Source organism: Ictalurus furcatus, chromosome 1, assembly GCF_023375685.1.
Source record: "Ictalurus furcatus strain D&B chromosome 1, Billie_1.0, whole genome shotgun sequence".
NCBI lineage: Eukaryota > Metazoa > Chordata > Actinopteri > Siluriformes > Ictaluridae > Ictalurus > Ictalurus furcatus.
This window is the reverse complement of record NC_071255.1, coordinates 26514291-26535108: the sequence shown is the minus strand read 5'-3', so window position 1 is coordinate 26535108 and position 20818 is coordinate 26514291. Positions and strand designations below refer to the sequence as shown.

At 35.1% G+C, this 20818-nt stretch overlaps 1 long non-coding RNA gene across 1 annotated transcript; it reads left to right on the top strand.

Annotated features, from left to right (window-relative positions):
* Positions 1 to 12149: 12149 nt before the first annotated feature.
* LOC128613623 (uncharacterized) lies at positions 12150 to 20455 on the top strand. Its single transcript, XR_008386914.1, has 5 exons — positions 12150 to 12580; positions 14065 to 14154; positions 14258 to 14379; positions 16239 to 16342; positions 17921 to 20455. It is a non-coding gene; the product is annotated as an uncharacterized LOC128613623 (long non-coding RNA).
* The last annotated feature ends 363 nt before the right edge of the window (positions 20456 to 20818 follow it).

Below are 20818 nucleotides of genomic sequence, written 5' to 3'. Positions count from 1 at the left end.
GTTTATGCAATATTAATGCTGCAAAGATGCCAGTAATCTCCGTGTCTAACACATTTGAATATGTAACATCAACGGAATCACCACAATTTTCCCACTAAGTTATGACTAGAAGCTAATTTCCCCACACATCTGCCAGACACTGAGACATTTGGCCGTAAACAAAATGGACCACAAATGAAAACATCTAAATTATTAAACATTATACAGGCTGCAGACCAGACGAGGCCACAGATAAATAACGTGTACCTTTTCAGTGATGTTATTACTTTCTTAACACTGCAAAAGAAATGACAGCAAGTGAAAATATCTTGAATGCAGTCAAATATATCTAGTATTTCCTATTATAACATTACAGTAAACCAAATATATGACTATTAGTCCTATTTCTAGACATGCTTTTATAATTTTAAGCTTGAAATAGTCTTATTGTATTGGCAGATATGAAGCAGTTATTTCTAGAAAGAAGCAAAATTATCTGCCAAAAGAATAAGAATATTTGAAGTGAGTTAAAGCATCTAAAACCAGGCTGAATAATCTTAAATTTGATTTATAATAAATTCATAATAAGAAATATTAAATAAATTTGCAATATCACTTACTAAGATATTATTATACAGTGTGACCAAGTTTTTCTTATTTTCCAAACTCCTTCCTGTAAGCCATATATTCTACCAATTGTAACAACTTCTCTTGATTTTTGGAATGCTTATTTTTAATTGAATTTTATTACAGAATGAATGAATGAATGAATGAATGGCACTGGGCTGATTTGTCAGATACGGTCCCAGGAGAGGCATAAAATTGTTTCATATAATGAACACACGAACACATTCTAGTTCAACTCTGGCTCTGTTTTATTTTTAAAGCTAAATGTACCAGAATAAATCCTAAGAGGGTTATGTTTATAGAGTGTTTTTACTGTGATTGTAGAGCAGTAAGTGTTGGTGCAGGGGGTTTGAATGTTAATCATGTTTATACTCTGGACTATCTCTGATTCTCTGGTTGATGTCACACCTTTGCTGAGATGCCATGTAGTCATAGACTGCTGGAAATACCTCAGAAATGCAGCTATGTACCTCAAACACCTTAATCATTTCAGTTGATCTGCTTAGTGTTTTGTAAAATTGATGCTGTGTCCCCTCAAGTTTCCTTAGCTACATGTTTCAGGTATAGCATAACAGGATACATGTGGTTATGTGTGAATATGTAATTGTAGGTGTTGCACTTAATTTTTTTTATGTTCAGGATTGGTGAATCTCTGATATACTTGAGACAGACCACTTGTGCAATTAAAAACCATTACCATTACAAACTCCATAACCACATTTAAATACTGAGTAAATGTCTGTTTCTTCCACTGATAGCAATAGCAACAATATTCTGTGCTTGCAGGAAAAAAAAGGTTCTCTAGCATTCTTGGTATAGTTAAGTCTTTTTTAGCTTTCTAAAATGTCAGTTTTAGGGTTCTGTGTAAAACTTTTAAAGGTTCCCCCAGAAGAAAAACTAGAGAAGATTCTTTAGTTTTTTTTTCTAAGAGCACAGATCTTTGCCAAAGACACACAAAACCTTATGATTAATCTTTTTCATTTCTATTAAGCATGGTAGGTATTCATGTAACTCATAACTTGTAACTATCAAGATTAACTCTAGCACAGTGTAAAATGGCCAAACAGATTGCTTAAGTCAAGTGCTGTGTGAGTACACTGAGTCTCAAATATACCCAATTAATGAATTTATTTTTACTGCTTTCTTTTTTTTTCTTCTTTAAGATCATGAGTAAACTATTTTTTTTCTGTGTGGGAAAACATCCTGTTGCATTTCAGTGTTTCATAGTTAATAAAAAACTGCTTGCCACTGAATATGGTTTCATTATGACAATGGATTCTGTTCGTACACATTGTTTGGTGATGGCATTTAACAAAAATGAACTCTTTTTAAATCTAATCTTTGGAGATTTGTTAAAAAAAAAAAGAAATCATGAAATGTATCTCCATCTTCAGGAGTTTAGCAGATTAAGCAGATTTAGCTTGTACATGTGAAATATTCACAGAACAGTGAAATAAGTTTAACTAGACTTTCTGTCACAGGGAACATCTATACACAATACCGATTTAATAACACAGCAACGAAAGGCTTTAAAGGTTAGCAGCAGTGTGTGGTGTCAGTCAGAAATTATATGGTATAACCTCCATCATATGGTACAAAATGTCAAGAGAGAACCCTTAGCTGCTAATTAGAGCTGCATAAGGTATCGTTGTGAACACAGTTGACTGATGAGGTGCCATTGTATTAGCCCCAGCAAAGTACAACAAAATCATCAAACTTCTACATACAGTATCTCAGAAAAGTGAGTACACCCCTCACAGTTTGTAAATATTTGATTATATATTTTAATGTGACAACACTGAAGAAATGACACTTTGCTACAATGTAAAGTAGTGAGTGTACAGCTTGTGTAACAGTGTAAATTTGCTGTCCCCTCAAAATAACTCAACACGCAGCCATTATTGTCTAAACATCTAACAACAAACGTGAGTACACCCCTAAGTGAAAATGTCCAAATTGGGCCCAAAGTGTCAATATTTTGTGTGGCCTCCAGTTCAGTAATATTCTTGGGTTTGTGTGCTGCAACCACCTTCTTCAAATCCCACCAGAGATTTTCTATGGGGTTCAAGTCAGGTGACTGTGATGGCCCTGTAGAATCTTCTAGGACTTCTTCTGCAACCAAGCCTTGGTGGAATTTGAGGTATGCTTTGGATCATTGTCCTGTTGGAAGGTCCAATGATGCCCAAGCTTCAGCGTCCTCACAGACGGCATGACATTTTCTCCAAGGATTTCCTGATACTTCAATGAATCCATCTTGTCTTCCACACGCTGCAGGTTTCCAGTGCCAGAGGATGCAAAGCAGCCCCAGAGCATCACAGAGCCACCACCATGCTTGACTGTGGACAGAGTGTTCTTCCTTCATTCTTCTTTCTCCAGACATACCGCTGATCCATCATGCTGAAAAGTTCCAGTTTTGTTTCACCGCTCCACAGAACAGAATCCCAAAACTTCTGTGGTTTATTTGTGTGATTTTGAGCCGACTTTTCTTGTTCTTTTGGGTCAGTAGTGGTGCACGTCTTGGAGTTCTGGCATGGAAACCTTTTGCGATTGCAACTGTAATTATTCATACATACAGTTATTGAGTCACAGGTTGGCAGCTTAAGACTCATTTTCAATTGGAACAAAATTGAACCCATAATACCCTTCAGAATAATGACTTAATGAATGAATGAATTAAATGTTGAAAAAAGTAACTACAGTGATATTTTAATTAATTAACTAATAAAAAGGTACCCCAAGTTTGCCCACAGTTCATTACCACAAGGAAAATATATAGCCATATTATGATACCCCTTATTTTTTATCCTGGATCTTTATAGAATTTTATTGTAATATGTTCAGAGTTGGAGGCATAGTGGTAAGCACACTTGCCTCGCACCTCCGGGTTTGGGGGTTCAAATCCCACCTCCGCCCTGTGTGTGTGGAGTTTGCATGTTCTGAATTTTGCTTCGGGGGTTTCTCTTGGGGACATTGGTCTCCTACGCCAGTCCAAAGACATGCGTTGTAGGCTGATTGGCAAATGCAAATTGGCAAATTTTAAAATTGTAGGCTGATTGGCAAATTGTCCAAATTGTGAATGGGTGTGCGATTTTACCCTGCAGTGGGTTGGCACCCTGTCCAGGGTGTCCCCTGGCTTGTGCCCCGACTCCCCTGGTGTAGGCTCCAGGCTCCCTGTGACCCTGTATAGGATAAGCGGTATGGAAAATTAATGGATGGATGGATGTACAGAGTCCTGGTGAGGTACTTTACAGCACATTTCCCTCATTGGAACAATTATAAATGATGTTTATTCCAATTACCATAATTCCAATGTAGATTCAAGCTGATAAACAATACTTGTCCATTTTGTCATCAATGTTGTAACTTTAGCACTCATTGAGGTTTCGGTAAAGAGCTGTACAACCAAAATTTGTTGTGTGCCATGACAAAAAGATGACTGTTGTATTTAAACCAAGTAAAAAAAAAATTGTTGGTTTTGCAATGTGAATACATAGAAGTAATCAGTCAAAATTGTTTTGAAAAATTAAAAATGGTCAAGCAACCAACTTTGCAATCATTGGACCACTTGAATGATGGAATACACATACACATATAAAATCATAAAGCACTCTACCTTTGCTACCTTTTTTAAAAGTGTGAGGTCTGTTTTTTTGTTACCATTATCAAAGGTTTAATATTTAATATTGACTTATTATTACACCGTTTTTACTGCTTTGACTGTTTAATTGAATTGGTTTAATTCAAAGTAACTCAAAAGCAGTAAGGCCTATAACTTATGTCAACTTGAGCCTAATATGGCCTGTTAGTGTGGAAAGATCAGGAATAGAAAGCTCATATGGCTCTAATAAATAGCCATACTAGTGTACATATTTAAATAATGAGGCTAATATTCGAAAAGTTGGTTTGTGTTCATAAAATAATTTGTACGGAGGAGTCTGTGGAATTTTTCACAGTTAAAGGGAATCCTGGTTGCCAAATGTAAGGGAGCCCTTGCAATAGACTATTATCAACTATTTGATAGGAGGTAACTTATCTCTCTATATTTACCCGATCCGTCCACCAGAGGGCGCGACATTCTCACTTATTGCACTCAGTAAAACCTCTCTATGTGACAGAAAATCTGTTTAGTGACCAATAACAAATCAACAACTCCTCTTAACTGTGATCATTTATCTCCATTTATATGAAAGTCACATTCTGAATGCACAAATACATTGAACACATATAACCTACAAAACAGATGAACAGACTGCAAATAGATAGATAGATAGATAGATAGATAGATAAATAATTATATATTTTTAAAAAGGGACATGGTTACAGAGACAAATTTTTAGCTTGCAAATGAATATCATTAAACATTTTGTCAGTAGCTAAATTTGTGGCAATGCATTCATTGCTCTATTTTGCCCACTAGTGGAGTAACAGAGACTAGCTATTTTTTTCTTGGATAATTTACATTTTGAGAATGGATTCTAAATGATTTTTTTTAGTGGACAGAATTACAGCCTTTACCACCAAGGTACCTATATTTGACATACCTGGAGTAAACAGTAGACAGGTACAACACAACTGAGATGCAAAAGTGCACAAACTAAGAATCATACATTTTAAACAAATGAAAAAAAAAATTAGAAAAGAAAAAGAAAGAAAGTGGAAAAATATGAAACTGGTTGTAAATAACACAGGATAAATAAATAAACCTATGTATTATTTAAAAATGTAACATTTACATTAAATATAAACATTTAATCAGGTACGCCATAAAAGCTTGCATAATGGCTAACTTCACTTTCTTCTGCTGGATAGTTAGCGGGGTAGCTAATTAGCACAATGCTACCTGATATAGTTCCAAAGAAACACTGGACAAATGCTTTCAGAATTATAATTTGCATGTGTGCATGTGTAACTTAACTGAAAATCCCCTCCGCTTGATGCCGAAATTGCAGTATTTAATATACAAAATAAATACATATTTTTTTTCCTAACTTGGATTTGATGGTTATAGAAACATATGTATACAATTACTATAAAAATGCTTTTATGTTTTGTATTTTTATGTTATAAGGCTGGAGCATTAGCTGGACTGTTAATTATCTGGGGCTGAGCCTAGATTCATCTCCCTCAAAAAACTTCTAAAAACATACTTCTAAATAGACTGTTTCCATGCATTTTGGTTTTCTTGCATGTGAGGGCCATTTGCTTTAAAATGTGAAAATTGGACAAAACATTGGATTTTTCATAAAAACTTGCCTCGGGTGTTATTACTGTTTGCAGGACCACCAGACCGAGAAAATATCAAACTTTTTGGCGATCTAACACAAGACTAGGCTAGTTTGGTATCGCTAGCCAAGGGGAGGCATGACTAAGCTATCACTGTATGGGTTTAGCTGCTACAGTGCCATGCAAAGTATGCTAGCTGTACTCATGCTCATATCATGTACATGTAACTTGGAACTCATATAGATATTTACACACCTTGAGAGGATGTTAATGTTTCAGTTTCAACCCCTTTAATGGTAAAATATATATATATATATATATATATATATATATATATATATATATATATATATATAATAAATTGGCATATATCCATTTTCTCCTCACACTGACTGTGAGCTAGCGTTTGGCAGAAATGAGAGCTGTCAGCCAATAAGACAGAAGACTTTCCTCCGCTTATGAAAGATACAAAATTACAACACTGCTCTTTCCTTTTACTGACATTTTGTTCGTTCGTAGTGACAAACTGCTCCAAGTGGAGAATTATTCAGGGCTAAAGAAAAAAGCCCTGAATGCCCAGACCAGGTTACGTCCCTGTTGTAAGGTCCCATCACTGTAAATGTAAGTGTTGATAAACAATTACTTATGAGGCCCTTTTAAATAAACATTATTGAATGAGCAAACTCATGAACACATTGCAGTGTTATGACTCTACTACCTGTTGCTTTTATTTTCATCCAAATAAATTAGCTTGAAATGAGGAATGTGATAGGAAATTACATTAACCATCACATTTCAGTTAAATCCTTAAGATTGTCTTCTTTCATCTAAGGCACAGTACAATAATGAACTCTTTTGTCAGCAAGAACTTAAGTATTTATGCCCTTGAACATTTTTACATTATGTAGTGTTCCTGAAAATTCCTGGAACTGAAACTGACTTAACTGGGATTATATGTTGTGAATCTACACAAATTAGCCCATAATACTCAAGTCTGTGTGTGTGGGGGTGGTGGTGGTGGTGAAAACTTATGCAACACACTGTACATAGGACTATTGCTATTATTATCATTCTTCTTCTTCTATTTGTTTTTTTTTTCCTGATTATATACAGTAAAATAAGTGTGAATAGGAGACATTTAGATAATTTATGTAATTGATTGTCTACATTTGTGCCAGCACAGTGAGAGGGTTGTTAGTTCTCAGGCTAAACTGACATGGTAGATGACTTGCCTCTGGCGATGCAGCAAGAATAAAACTGGCTGTCCCACATATAATTTTGTACAGGTTTTACACCTGACATAACATAATGTTAGCATAACAAACCTGCATCTGCTTGGGAAAACTTGCTGCCCGAAACTGTGACATGGCACAAAGGTTTTTTTTTGTATTTTTGTTGTTTTTCCTATTTTGTGTAATCTTAGCAACACTTATTTATTGAACAGTAAAACATTCCATTCAATTCCAAATTATTTACACTAGGGGAAATAATTATTGAACATGTAAATATTTTTTTCAGTAAATATATTTCCAATGAGGCTATTCATATGAACATTAAAGTCCATAAATAAAGTGATGTGTAATAAAGTTTTTATGTTTAATGTTATGACTTTAATGTTGTGAATTCTTTATATTTCTGGATTTCTTGAGTTAATACTGATGTCTGGTGAAAATTTCATGTGAATAGTGTCACTGTAAATATATTTCCTGAAAAAATGTTGACGCATTCAATACTTATTTCCCCCACTGTATACAGAATGACAAACAAATACAGGAAGTAATTTCAGATGGCTTGGACACATGCTATATTGTTCCTCAAACAGCAGGATTGTGGGTTTGCAGCAAATCTCCAAAACTCTAATCTCCAAATTATTTACCAAATGAAAATATTGCAAATATGGGAAAAGCTAAATTCATACATTCTGTTATTGAAATTTACACTGAAACCTCACTCATTTGGTAGAATGATGAATGGATTATTAGGAAACCTGAGAAGGAGGGACAAAAAGATCAGCAGAAGCACTAAAAAAATAGATATTTGTACTGAAATTGAGAATGTGAGATACACAACATTCAACTCATCAAGCAGAATGCACACGTACACACACGCATGCACACACACACACACACACACACACACACACACACACACACACACACACACACACTTGACTATAACTACTGGTCTGAGAAATACAGGACAACATCTTTAATGTACAGTAGTGTAGAGATGAGGAAGAGAGATTTTTCTAAGGACATTTCATATAGCAAAAGCAGTTCTAAAAAAAACCCCAAATCAATGTTGTAATTATGTATGCATTTTCTATGTATTCTATGTACAAAACTAGAGTTAGACTCTCTGTTTCAACAAATCTCTGGGTGAAACGAAATTGACATCTGCTAAGAGGTTAAAAATGAAAAAAAAAAAAAAAAATAGCAATATATCTACATGCTCAGTGTTATGACTGCAGCTCAAGGGAACAGATAATGATACAGACTAGGACCTTGAGAATAAACAGACAAAAGGAGTAATCCTAAATGATAACAAATAATCATAGTACATCATAGAAGCATGAAAAGCAAAGAAAAGAGAAAAGGGGAGCAAGAGAATGGCAGAGAAAGTGGAAGCTGCATTGCTCTCTCAGCTCCAGATGAAGCCACTGCTCCTCCTCCACTTTCCTTTAACAAGAAGCGCATACACAAAACCCGCACTCCAAAACATGCCCAGAGGTTGTGACACCCTACAAGATATTATTCTGGTATAGCACCAAAATTGAACCCTTTCAGATAAATTCTTTGCCTTCGACAGTATCTAACCTTAGCTTCCCCTCTGTGTAGGTCCCACTGAGTAACACGACAACATTTGCATGACTAATTGCAGCTAATGAATTTGTTAGACCATAAAGGTACTTTAAAGGCAGGAGCCTGGAGCACAAAGTGACTACATGTCAGGTTGGGTTTATTTTTGGTCTTTCAGTGGAGACTAGCACACACACACACACACACACACACACACACACACACACACACACACACACACAAACGGTGCCAGCTGTTTTTGCTTCACCAATACAGTATCCATCAGTGCACAGCATAATTGTTAACATTCTTTATTAAAATGAGCAAAAATTAATGTTTAAAATACACATTACAAACAAAAATATACAACAAGAGAGGAAATTATTAATCTTTATTCTAACAAAAAATCATATATGATAAAACAGGATTTTCTCTCAAAACTGTGGCAAAATACCCCTAGATAATTTTTTTTAACATAAATACAAAAAACAAACAAACAAACAAAAAAACACCACAAAAACAAACAAACAAACAAAAAAACATCAACCTGTTGAAAGTAATATTCCTTTCTACAAGATCAAATATATGTCCAAATCAATACTGAAATGTTTAGAAGAACAAACAAACAAAAATCAGTTTTGCAATGATCATCTCATCTCACTGTGGTCTGATCTGATAAAGATTTTTGCTTATTAAGGGCATGCTCTGTACTTTAAAGGTTATTAAAGATACTGTAGGAGTGATTCTGTGTTTTTTAACATAATGTAAAATATTCAGGTGTGCACATAATTGTGATATGTGTTTAGAGCATTTTGATTTAAAAAGTGTAGGGTCTATAAGGTGACAGCTGTTATAATCCTTGTTCCATTGTTTTGAAAAAGCAGTGCTTTAATTGGGGATGAATAGAGCATGTGTACTTGTGTAGCGTCTAAAGCTGTCTGTGACTATGATCTTTGTCTGTGACTATGACTGTGACTTGTTCTTGTAAAACTGTGGAGTTATTTGTATCTGCTTTTGGTTGTAGTATGGCTGATGAATGTTCATTTATTGGGAATTTCCATTAATTGCTCTATGTCTGTGACACAGCTGTTCCTCAATGTCGCTGGGTCTTGCAATTAACCAGCTGAAAGCACAAGAATGACTCACTGCTCTTATTATATGATTGAAACAAATGAACGAAATTTCATACTATAACTTTAAGGAAACCAAATACACTGTGATAACCGACTGCAATAAGAGGGCAGATTTGGTGGTTCAAGGCATTATCACTAAATTCAGTTTAAAAACTGGCATGATAATACACGATCCTTGCTACTGAATGAATAACAAGAAGCATAAGCACTTTAAAACAGTTGTTTTAAACCAAACAATGAATTTCACTTCCCTTTGACAAACCACTAAATAACTGTTGCTGTAATTCCTTTGATCAGCCTTTGTCAAAACCACAGTCACATGATGACAATTCACTTTACATATCTAACTAGTGAGCTATAAGAGTGCTAAGTGAATCTTAGTTCATTTTCCTCAACCGATCTTTGGGGGAAATTAGCACTGATTCTAAAGGAGTCTGGGGGGAATATTATTAGTTTTCCAAATTATTCTAAGGAAAACACATGAAGCATCATGGGACCCCCAAACCCCAAAGTTTATAATTTCAGCTTTTATTTCCAGGTATTTATATGTAGATGTGTTAAACAACATAGAAAATTGCACATTTTGTATCAGACCACCCAATTTGTAGAGAGCAAAAATACTGGAACATGTGACTGGCAGGTGTTCCTTGCTACCCAGGTGTGTATTTTTGGATTGACTGTTTAAACAATAAATAGCTCTGAACATCTACTACTGATTTTAGCCTTCAGTTTCACCTGTGAAGACTGAATTTGTTGTTAAAAAATATGTTAACATGAAGATCAGAGTGCTGTCTATGGGAGAATAGCAAGCCATTTTGAATGTGAGCAAAAAGAGGGAAAATCAATCAAAAGCATTGCACAAACATTGTGCAAAGCCACTACAACAATTTGGAATGTCCTGAAAAAGAATACACCACTGGTGTACTGAGCAACCAGACACTGAACGGGTCGGCCAAGAAAAACAACAACAGCTGATGACAGAAACATTGTGAGAGCTGTGAAGAAAAACCCCAAAACAACAGTCAGTGACATCACCAACAACTTCCAGGGGTAGGTATCACAATCCAAAATTTGGACAGACTTAGAGAGCAGAAATATAGAGGCCATACCATAAGATGCAAACCACTCATCAGCAATAAGATTCTGAAGGCCAGATTGGAGTTCACAAATAAATAGAGAAATGAGCCACAAAAGTTCTGGAACCAAGATTAACCTCTACCAAAGTGATGGAAATGCCAAAATGTGGAGAAAGAAAGGATCTGCTCATGATCCAAAACATACAAGCTCATCTGTGAAACATGGTGGAGGTAGTGTCATGGCTTGGGCTTACATGGCTGCTTTTGGAACAGGCTCACTAATCTTTATTGGTGATGTAGCAGCAGAATTAATTCAGAAGTTTACAGGAACATTTTGTCTGCCAATTTACAGAGAAATGCAAATTAATGGGGAGGAATTTATCATGCAGCAAGACAATAAACTAAAACAATGCCAATTCAACGCAGGCTTGATGCAGTTATTGCTAGCAAAGGATATACAACCAAATATTAAGTGTTATTTACTATAATTTACTTCAAGTCTTATCTGTTCCTATACTTATGCTCACCTAAGATTGGGTGGTCTTATACAAAAGGTTCAATGTTTTATGTTGTTTAACACATCTAGATGTAAATACCAGGAAATAAAAGCTGAAATCTTTTGATCTCAAACGCAAATGATTTTGGTGTATAACACAAACAAATGAGTTGGCCTTGCTGTTCCAATAGTTTCAGAGGGGATTGTATTCTGAAATATCAGTGACTAAAATGTGTTTCTCAAAGGAGCATGTGCCAGTGCTGTACTTTTAGCAAGTTCACAGAAGTATATTGCCCTGTGTATTTGTCCTAGTAAAATATTCTTTGAGATATCTCCTTTAATTGGCATGTGAGTAAATAATTTCTAGATATTACATAAAAACTGAGATGTTCCTTCCTTAATGGGTTAATCAATACTAACAGTATTGGACATGTTAAGGTGAAACCAAGAATAACAAAGCCATTGCATGTTTGGATCTGCCTCTAGATTTGTCCTGTACATAGGAGAACTATCCAACATACCAGACAAAGAGCTACGTAAGATTTAATCAACCAATAAACATTTGTAAAAAGATATAAACCACAATTATTTTAATCAAGCAACAACAACAATAATAATAAACAATGTTATATACACATAGGTGACAAATTCAAGGAAAAATCTCTGCATCTGTTATTTTGTGACAGACATTTAGCTGACATGATTTGAGTCCACTTAGAGGGAACGGTCGCTGCAAATCAATACAAAGTTCTTCTGACTGATCACCTTTATTCTATCATGAAATATTTCTTTTCTAATGAGAGTGGTCTCTTCCACCTGAAGGAATATCTTTTGAAAGAATGCTGTTCATTGCTCCAGTACACTTCCAAAGACTTGTAGAACCTATGCCAAATATTGAAGCTGTTCTGGTGGCTTGTGGTGGCCCAACACCTTATTTAAGACTTACCTTATGTTGGCTTTATGTTGGCTTTATCTTTAATTTGTCACCTGTCTATAAGTTCCTAAAGGCCAAAGGACCAATAAGAGAGATGAGTTTGTATTAGCAGTCTGTTTTAGCCCAACCTAGTCCTCTCCACCCTTTGACACACTACTGTACATAAATACAGCTCATGGAGTTATGCATGTGTCTCACTGCGCACTACACACACACATACACACACATCTCTGCAATCACACACTTCTCCAGCATGCACACAGGACTGCTCTCTCTGTGGGTGACAGGGGCTTTGTTGCTGCCTCAGTGTTTGGGTAAGAACTACATCTCCTTTCATATCTTGTGTAAATAAAGGGAAGTGGCTGATATAACAATTACTTCAGCATTTCAGCTAAAATTTTTGTGCTATAACCCATTATAGTTTTAAAAAAACAACAACCTTGAAATTAAATTATGAAATTCAACAAGCGTTGAAAGACAGGATTGATAGAAGCTGAAAAAGTAGATAAAAAAAACAAACAAAATATTACCATGTGTCAGTTTAAATTAAATAAAAGCTTAACAAAAGCTTCTTCTCATTCATGTTCAGTTTAGTAGGCTTTTTAATTAGTTTACCAACAAAGACAGAAGAAACTGTAGATGTGTGGCAGCCTGGGGAAACCCTTCACATGGTGAAATGTTGGTATTTTCTTCTGTATAAATGTTTTGAAACCTTTTGTTACACTGGCTCCTTAATTATTTAAAGTGATTTCTGCAGAAAGCCTAGACAAGTTTACAAGCTTAATAAAACATTCCCAGGCTAGGCGTGCAGAACTGTGGAACTTTTGCATACTGCAAAATACTTTGACATCAAGGTACATATCTTTTTATATATCTAATTTTACCTTAATTAGCCTCATCAGTTCTCTTGTCATGCTGAGAAATTAATAATAAACTTAAAAAAAAGCTTGTCCAAGAATGCATACACACCAGAACAAGTACAGACAATATAAACAAATTTAAGAAGTTCATGTTGCTGTCTAAAAGTGTTTTTAGCTGATGAATGTATGTGTGTAAATGATGTGACTGTCTGCTGGCATTTACCTGCTGTCTCAAAATCAGTGTGACACCAAACGATTGTGTAAGTGATTTATTTCACACTGATTATATCAGGACTAAGGAAATTACTAAAAAAAGTAGAGTGGAACCAGTGCAGAGTTGCTTTTGCCAATTATTCAAATCTGAAAGGAAAACTGTCTCTAGATATGAGCTGTAGATATGGGCTGCATTAAGCCAAGACTGTAGAATGTATGAAGATCTTGTCTATACCTGTTCTGTAGTTGGGTAAAACAGTGAGCTGCCAGGTTCAGTGAGAAGAAACTCAATACCTGACATTGTACAAGAACGAGTTCAGACCATCACAATGTTTCAGTTGGTTGGATGTAGTTGAATACTGTAACTGCAGCAAAGGTTTTCTGTCAGGTTTTATTACCTTGTGTTATCTTATTGTTTTCATTCACATGCCAACATGCCACTTTTCCATAAATATTCCCTCAAAATCAGTCCACATCAGGACATAACATGAAATGAAGCTCTGATTATTCTAAAGGATACTTCTTAGAAGAGTTAAAAGGTTTAACTTTTTTTAATGAAATTTTGTCATTGTTCAAAACCATTAAACAAAAATACAAACAAAGATTTGAAGATGAAAAACAACAGTGTTAAATGGCTTTAAAGATTAGAGTGTAACGCTCCACTCTCCACTAACATTTCCACATACTGTGATGGTCTTCTAAGTGTTTTTTCCCCCATTTTACAGGTTATACAGATGATAGTGAATTTGATTATGCGACACAGACCGCAGGATACACCGACTATACAGATTACTCCTTTGAATATGAATCTGACTGTATGCCAATTCATGATAAATCTAATAAATAATTAAAATTAAATGCATTATATACACATCACTTCTTTCTTGTTACCAATAATACTTTTTTATTCCATTACAGATAATACAACCAGTATAAATTATGATTTGTATGTAACTCCCAATCAAGGCAATAAACATGGAGAATCCAATTCAGTAAGCGAAGAAGCAGTCCGCGGTGGCATGAACCCGATAAATGATGAGGTAAATAAATATATGCATCAAAAAAAAAACAACCATAATGATAGTACATATTTAAAAAATATTCTTCTGATCTGATTAAGTGTTGCCTTAATAAATATACAATGTAATCTCTGCAGAAATTAATGAATCATGATAAAACATGTCAATGTTAGCAGTCTATTAAAGTCACTTATACATACAGTCATGTGAAAAAATAAGTAAACCCCATGGAAATTGTTGGCTTTTTTGACATATTTGGACAAGCAAACATTTGATCCTCTTTGAAACCATGCCTATTAATAAAGTTGATATACTTGAACAAAACCACAAGAAAAAATAGCTTTTTCATTCATTTATTCAACAGAAATAGCAATAGATGTGATTCTTCTGTGGAAAAAGTAAGTACACCCTTGGCCTCAGAAGTTAGTTTTGACCCCTTTAGCAGAAATAAATTCTAGTAGGCATTTTGCATAATTGTCCACGAATCTCTGACATCAGCTTGCTGGAATTTTTGACCACTCTTTCATGCAGTATTCTTTTCGTGCTGCACATCAAATTTGTGCAGTCTCTTTCTGATAGTAGAAGCATGCACTTTGACAACAACACTTGCAAGACTTACTAACAGATCCTGTAATGAAATTTTTGGGTTCTTGGAGGTTTCATTTCACATCAGATGGTCTGCTCTTGAGCTGAATTTTGTTGGACGGCCAGTCCTGGACAAATTGGCAGTCATTTGAAATCTGCACCATTTGTAGATGATTTTTCTTACAGTGGAATGATGTATTTCAAATAATTGGGAGATCTTTTTAAATCTCTTGCCAGACTCATAGGCATCCACAACCTTTTTTTTCTGAAGGCCTTATTATAATATATAAAACTATTCAGATCTTGACACAATGACCCCACACACCTCAAGAGCAAAGGGAACACCAGACACTAGATATGAGAGGTTTAAATAAGACAGGTTCCACCTGCACTCCCTAAGCAGGTTTTAATCACTGGCACCCAATCTTGAACACCTGCTTCTAATTTTATGGATTTGAAGGTGTGATAACTGTAGGCTTATACTTATGTTTTCCATGTAACTGATCTGTTTTTTGTTCATTGAAATCATGAAAATTACTATAAAATGTCCATTTTATATGTCATTTGATAGAGTGTATCAACCTTATTAATAGACACTGTTTCAAAGAGGATCAAATGTTTGCTTGTTCAAATATGTCAAAAAAGCCAACAATTTCCATGGGGCATGCTTATTTTTTCACATGACTGCATGTAATCACCCCTCTTTGAATTTTTTCACATTTTGTATTGTAAACAAACCCCATCTGAGACTTTTTGAAAGCTCATTTGTCTTCATGATGCTATATGTTTGGGCATGTTCTCTCTGAGGCCTTCCAGGAACAGATGTATTTATATTGAAGTTACACTCTAATTGCACACAGGAGCAATCAACCACTTGGATGACTTCTGGTGGCACCTGGTTGAACCAGAATTAATTTAGGGGTTTAACAGTCACAGGGCTAAATCCTTACACAGTCACAAATATAAATTTTTTTCATTTTACATTTGTAATTCATTTTGCTAACTACTTTTGTAATTTATTTCCCTACTTCAATATTATGGGTTATTTTGTGTCGATCTATGACATAGTATAATCCCAGTTATGTCCATTTCATTTCCAAGTTGTAACACTACAAAATGTGGAAAAGTTCAAGGGGGTTAATACTTATGCAAACCACTGTATAAACATATTTGTCTAAATTGGTTTTGTATATTAAAGGATATATAAATTTTAGCTGGCAAGTTAAGATTTTACAATGTTAATGCTCAGTACTGTTGGATGTTTCCAGAATTAACACTCTTTTCTTGACCATCAGGCCTCAACAGTGTATAGATACTGTGCTGTAGGACTGGGACTTATAGTGCAACGGTTCTGCCAATAAACATGACTGGGATTTTTACACACACAGCCTGAACAAAGGTGGGTTAGGCAATAAAACTCCATAATGCTAGATTTGCAGATTTGCCCTCCAGTAATATTGGCACCCTTGGTAAATATGAACAAAGAAGGCCATGAAAAAGTGTCTTTATTGTTTAACCTTTTGATCTTTTGTTAAATTGTTTTTTTTTTTTAAATTCTCTAAAAATACACAAAAATTCACAATTGCAAACAAAACACAGATTTATGAAAAAAACAACACTCAAATATATATGTTAAATATATGTGTGCCACAAGTATTGGCATCCTTTCAGTCAATACATCCCTTTTGCCAAGATAACAGCTCTGAGTCTTCTCCTATAACGCCTGATGAAGTTGAAGAACACACGGCAAGGGATCTGAGACCATTCCTACATACAGAATCCCTCCAGATCCTTCAAATTTCGAGATTCATGCTGGTGGACTCTCCTCTTCAGTTCACCCAACATGTTTTCTATGGGTTTTAAGTCAGGGGCCTGGGATGGCCATGGCAGGACCTTGATTTTGTGGTCAGTAAACCATTTTTGTGTCGATTTTGACGCATGTTTTCATTTAATATCTGTATCCTAACAAAATGTCCAGGTCCTCTTGCAGAAAAACAGCCCCAGAACATTAAAGAGCCACCACCATATTTAACCTTGGGCATGAGGTACTTTTCCATATGGCTACCTCTCTGTGTGTACCAAAACTCTGGTGTTTATTGCCAAAAAGTTCTATTTTGGTTTAATCTGACCATAGAACCCGATCACATTTGAAGTTCCAGTAGTGTCTGGTAAACTGAAGACGCTTGAGTTTGTTTCTGGATGAGAGTAGAAGCTTTTTTTTTGAAACCCTTCCAAACAACTTATGGTGATGTAGGTGACTTCGGATTGTAGTTTTGGAGTCTTTCTTACCCCAAGGCACAACTAACTTCTGCAATTCTCCAGCTGTGATTTTTGGAGATTTTTTTGGCCACTCAAACCATCCTCTTCACAGTGCGTTGAGACAATATATACACATGTCCAATTCCAGATTGATTCATAACATTTCCAGTTGACTAGAAATTCTTTATTATTGCCCTGATGGTGAAAAATGGGCATTTTCAATGCTTGTGCTATTTTCTTATAGCCACTTCGCATTTTGTGATGCTCAACAACCTTTTGCTGCACATTGCAGGTATATTCCTTGGTCTTACTAATTGTTATGAATGACTAAGGGGATGTGTTTGTTCATATTATACCTCTGTCAAACAGGAAGTCATGGTTGAACAATTTCCTGTTCCTAGTCAACCAGGTGTACTAAGAAAATGTAAAATATCAATGGGAATATAATTCAAATATATTTTTATAATATGAATTCATAGTGTTGCCAATAATTGTGGCACACATATATTTAACAAAGATATTTTGTTTTGGATAAACCTGTGTGAATTTTTAAACAAAAGAACAAAGACAATTTTTCACAGCTTTCTTTGCTCATATTTACCAAGGGTGCCAATATTAATGGAGGGCACTGTATGAAAGAGAAACACAGAAAAAGACAGAATATATTGGAATATGGCTACAGTGTGAAAACTTTTTTTCCCCCCTTAATTCTTTGTAGGGCTGAAAGAATTTGGATTTTCGGGCACTGCAGGATGCCATTTCAGATGCCCAAGCAGCTTGACCTTTTCTTCAGAGGGTGCACTGTGGGTTCTTTTTAACTGTTCTTTTAAGCATTTATTCTGAGTTTTGTAAAACCTTCATTAAATATAAAGTGTAGACTGTAGAATTTGGCCAAGCATTAGTGACTTATACATTGGTTCATGAAACAGCCCTAGAAATATACACTCACTATTACCCATGCCTAATTCACTTACATTGTAAGCTAGCCACATAGGCGTCACAATGGATCATAAGCTTTTTTTTTATTTTAAAAAAACCAAAACAAATACAAAACAGATATCAGGTACAGAACTTAATGTAAAGTTGCTGGCAGCATACATAGTAAATTATAGGGTTGAATATTAATAGCAAATATGAATATATTTTTATTAACAAATTGGGCAGAATTCCACCTCCATTTTTTTTTAAAAGAACAATCAATCATGTAATTGTATGCAAACAAATGTTTTTACACAACATTAAAGCATCAAACATTTCATTTTGGAAGCACCAGCCTCTCATTCAGACTTTGTAAATCAAATAGAGTTGGATATAGAGAGATCGATGGAGAGATAGAAATAAAGCAGAATGATTTTTTATATTAATTGTTATAATGATGTTAGGGAGAAAACAATTATTACCGTGATGTTACAGAAAACAAACAAACAATATACAATATTACTGCATGAGTGTAGAACATTCATTTTTAAGCTCTTTGGCAATCTCTTTGGCATAAAAACCACACAATTTGCTTATACTCTTACAAAAAACGGTTCCTTAAGGGATTACTTTACTTACACTCTCACAAAAGGGTCCTTCACTCCCTAAAGAGCTTTACTTGAAACCCTGTCTATGAAGAAAACTCTGTTGTAGGGTTCTATAAAGAAATTTTAAGAATTCCCTCAGAGTGACAAAAAAGAACCCCACAATGAACATTAAATCACAGTTGTGGTAAAAAGAAAACCAAAAATAATTTCCTTTGCTTGCAAATATTTCACACCTTTTCCCCCCAAGACAGATTTACCACTCTTGCCTTGGCACATTGGTAATTTTTTATTAATTCACCTGAAGCGATTATCAGAGTAGGCTCTGCAGGCTTATGCAATTTTATAGTCAGGTTTGATCTTGTTTTGACTTGTTGACAAGAATGAAAGCAAAGCACAGCTTTCATTCTCTCTGATTCTATGTGAAATTTTAGACAAATGTTTAAAAACAACCCCTGTATTTGTGTCCAATCTGTCACATGAACAGAAGCACATTTTAAGCTGAAAGACTTGTTTTTGTCTGACTCTTGCAAGCCTTTGATATGTATCATTTTAGGATTTTACATCTAAATTTCAGATGTGGGTAAAGTTGCTGAAAGCTTTCCTCAAATAATCCCTACTGCTTGCAAAAAACAATTATATCTTAAATCCCTCATTTAGGAGTAACTTATGGTAACTAGTTGATGGTAACTAGAGTCAGCTGGTGTCCAATAATCTTCACATTGCATTTGGAAGAGAGAGAGAGAGAGAGAGAGAGAGAGAGAGAGAGAGAGAGAACACCACCACAGCACTGCTACAATACCCACCACATACAATCATTATTAAAGTCCCTTACTGCAGACATGTAATAAACAAATAAAGGAATTATGCCTTGGGACATAACAATACAAAATGAGTAGATTTTCAGTAGCCATTCAGTATAAATAAGAGATTAGTTAGTATATTAATTATACTAACATGAATTACAGAAGATAATAAAAAACGTTCAGCATGACTAAATCTCTGCCACATTGTGATGGGTATTCTGTTTTTTTTCTTCTTTCAGTGAATCAGATCATTTAACTAAGCTCACTGGTAATAGATGACTCCCAAATAGCTCATTGCCATTTTTTAGTTTAAACTGAACAAATGTTGTGATATCATGACAGTGATTGTTATTTCTTTGTTGCATGGAATCTTGTTTTACCTTCTAATGGAAGAAATAACTTTGTTTTGCATTGAATTTTGAATCAGGTGCTACAAATGTGCATTAACAAATACTGGCTTTCACTGCATTGGCATTGTGCCTACTGTGTCTGTGTTTCATTAAGGAGATGAATTTTCATTTATCCTAACTGCTGATCGCATCTCCTAATATATGCAGTACATCTTCAACAAGCAGCAGGTGGATCCTCCGTCATGCTGCTTCATACACACAGCTAAGAGTCAAAGACTCATCTCATCATCCGTGCTAACGAACAGCTCAGATGATGAAAAGTGGTTTCCATGGAAGTGTATTGATTAAATTACACTACAGAGTAACAGCAAGTGTACAAGAGTAAGATCATTGCTTATATCTATGAAAAAAAAAAAACCTTAAAAGAGTTGTCTTGTTCGTGAAGGACACATCAATACTGTCACAGATGGCAGATACTAGAACTTATATGTTTGCTTTAATTATCATTGTGTTGAATTGTGTAAAGGAAAACAACATGTTCCTATCTCCGTTACATGGACATGTTAAATAACCATCCAGCTCTCCAGCTTGTGAGATGCAAAGAAATTACCTTCATCAAAATATTTGCTGTTGGAGATGGTCATTTATTTTAAGTCCAAGTTGGTCTCTATGTGATGTTTGATGTAATCACGCTATATGGCAGGGCATACCATTAGCCTAGACAAAAGAGATGAACACAGGGATTAATATGGAAAACAATCACTTTGACAGAAAATTTCATGGGTTGGGATGTAGGCTGTGTTTACTGAGCTGTAAAATGTGCAAATCACACAAATCCTGCAGAGATACAACTTTATTTTAATGCTCTGTGTACTTTACGAATTGCTTGTGGATATGTAGCAACCTTTCTACATTAAGTAATGCTTCCTTGTTCCTT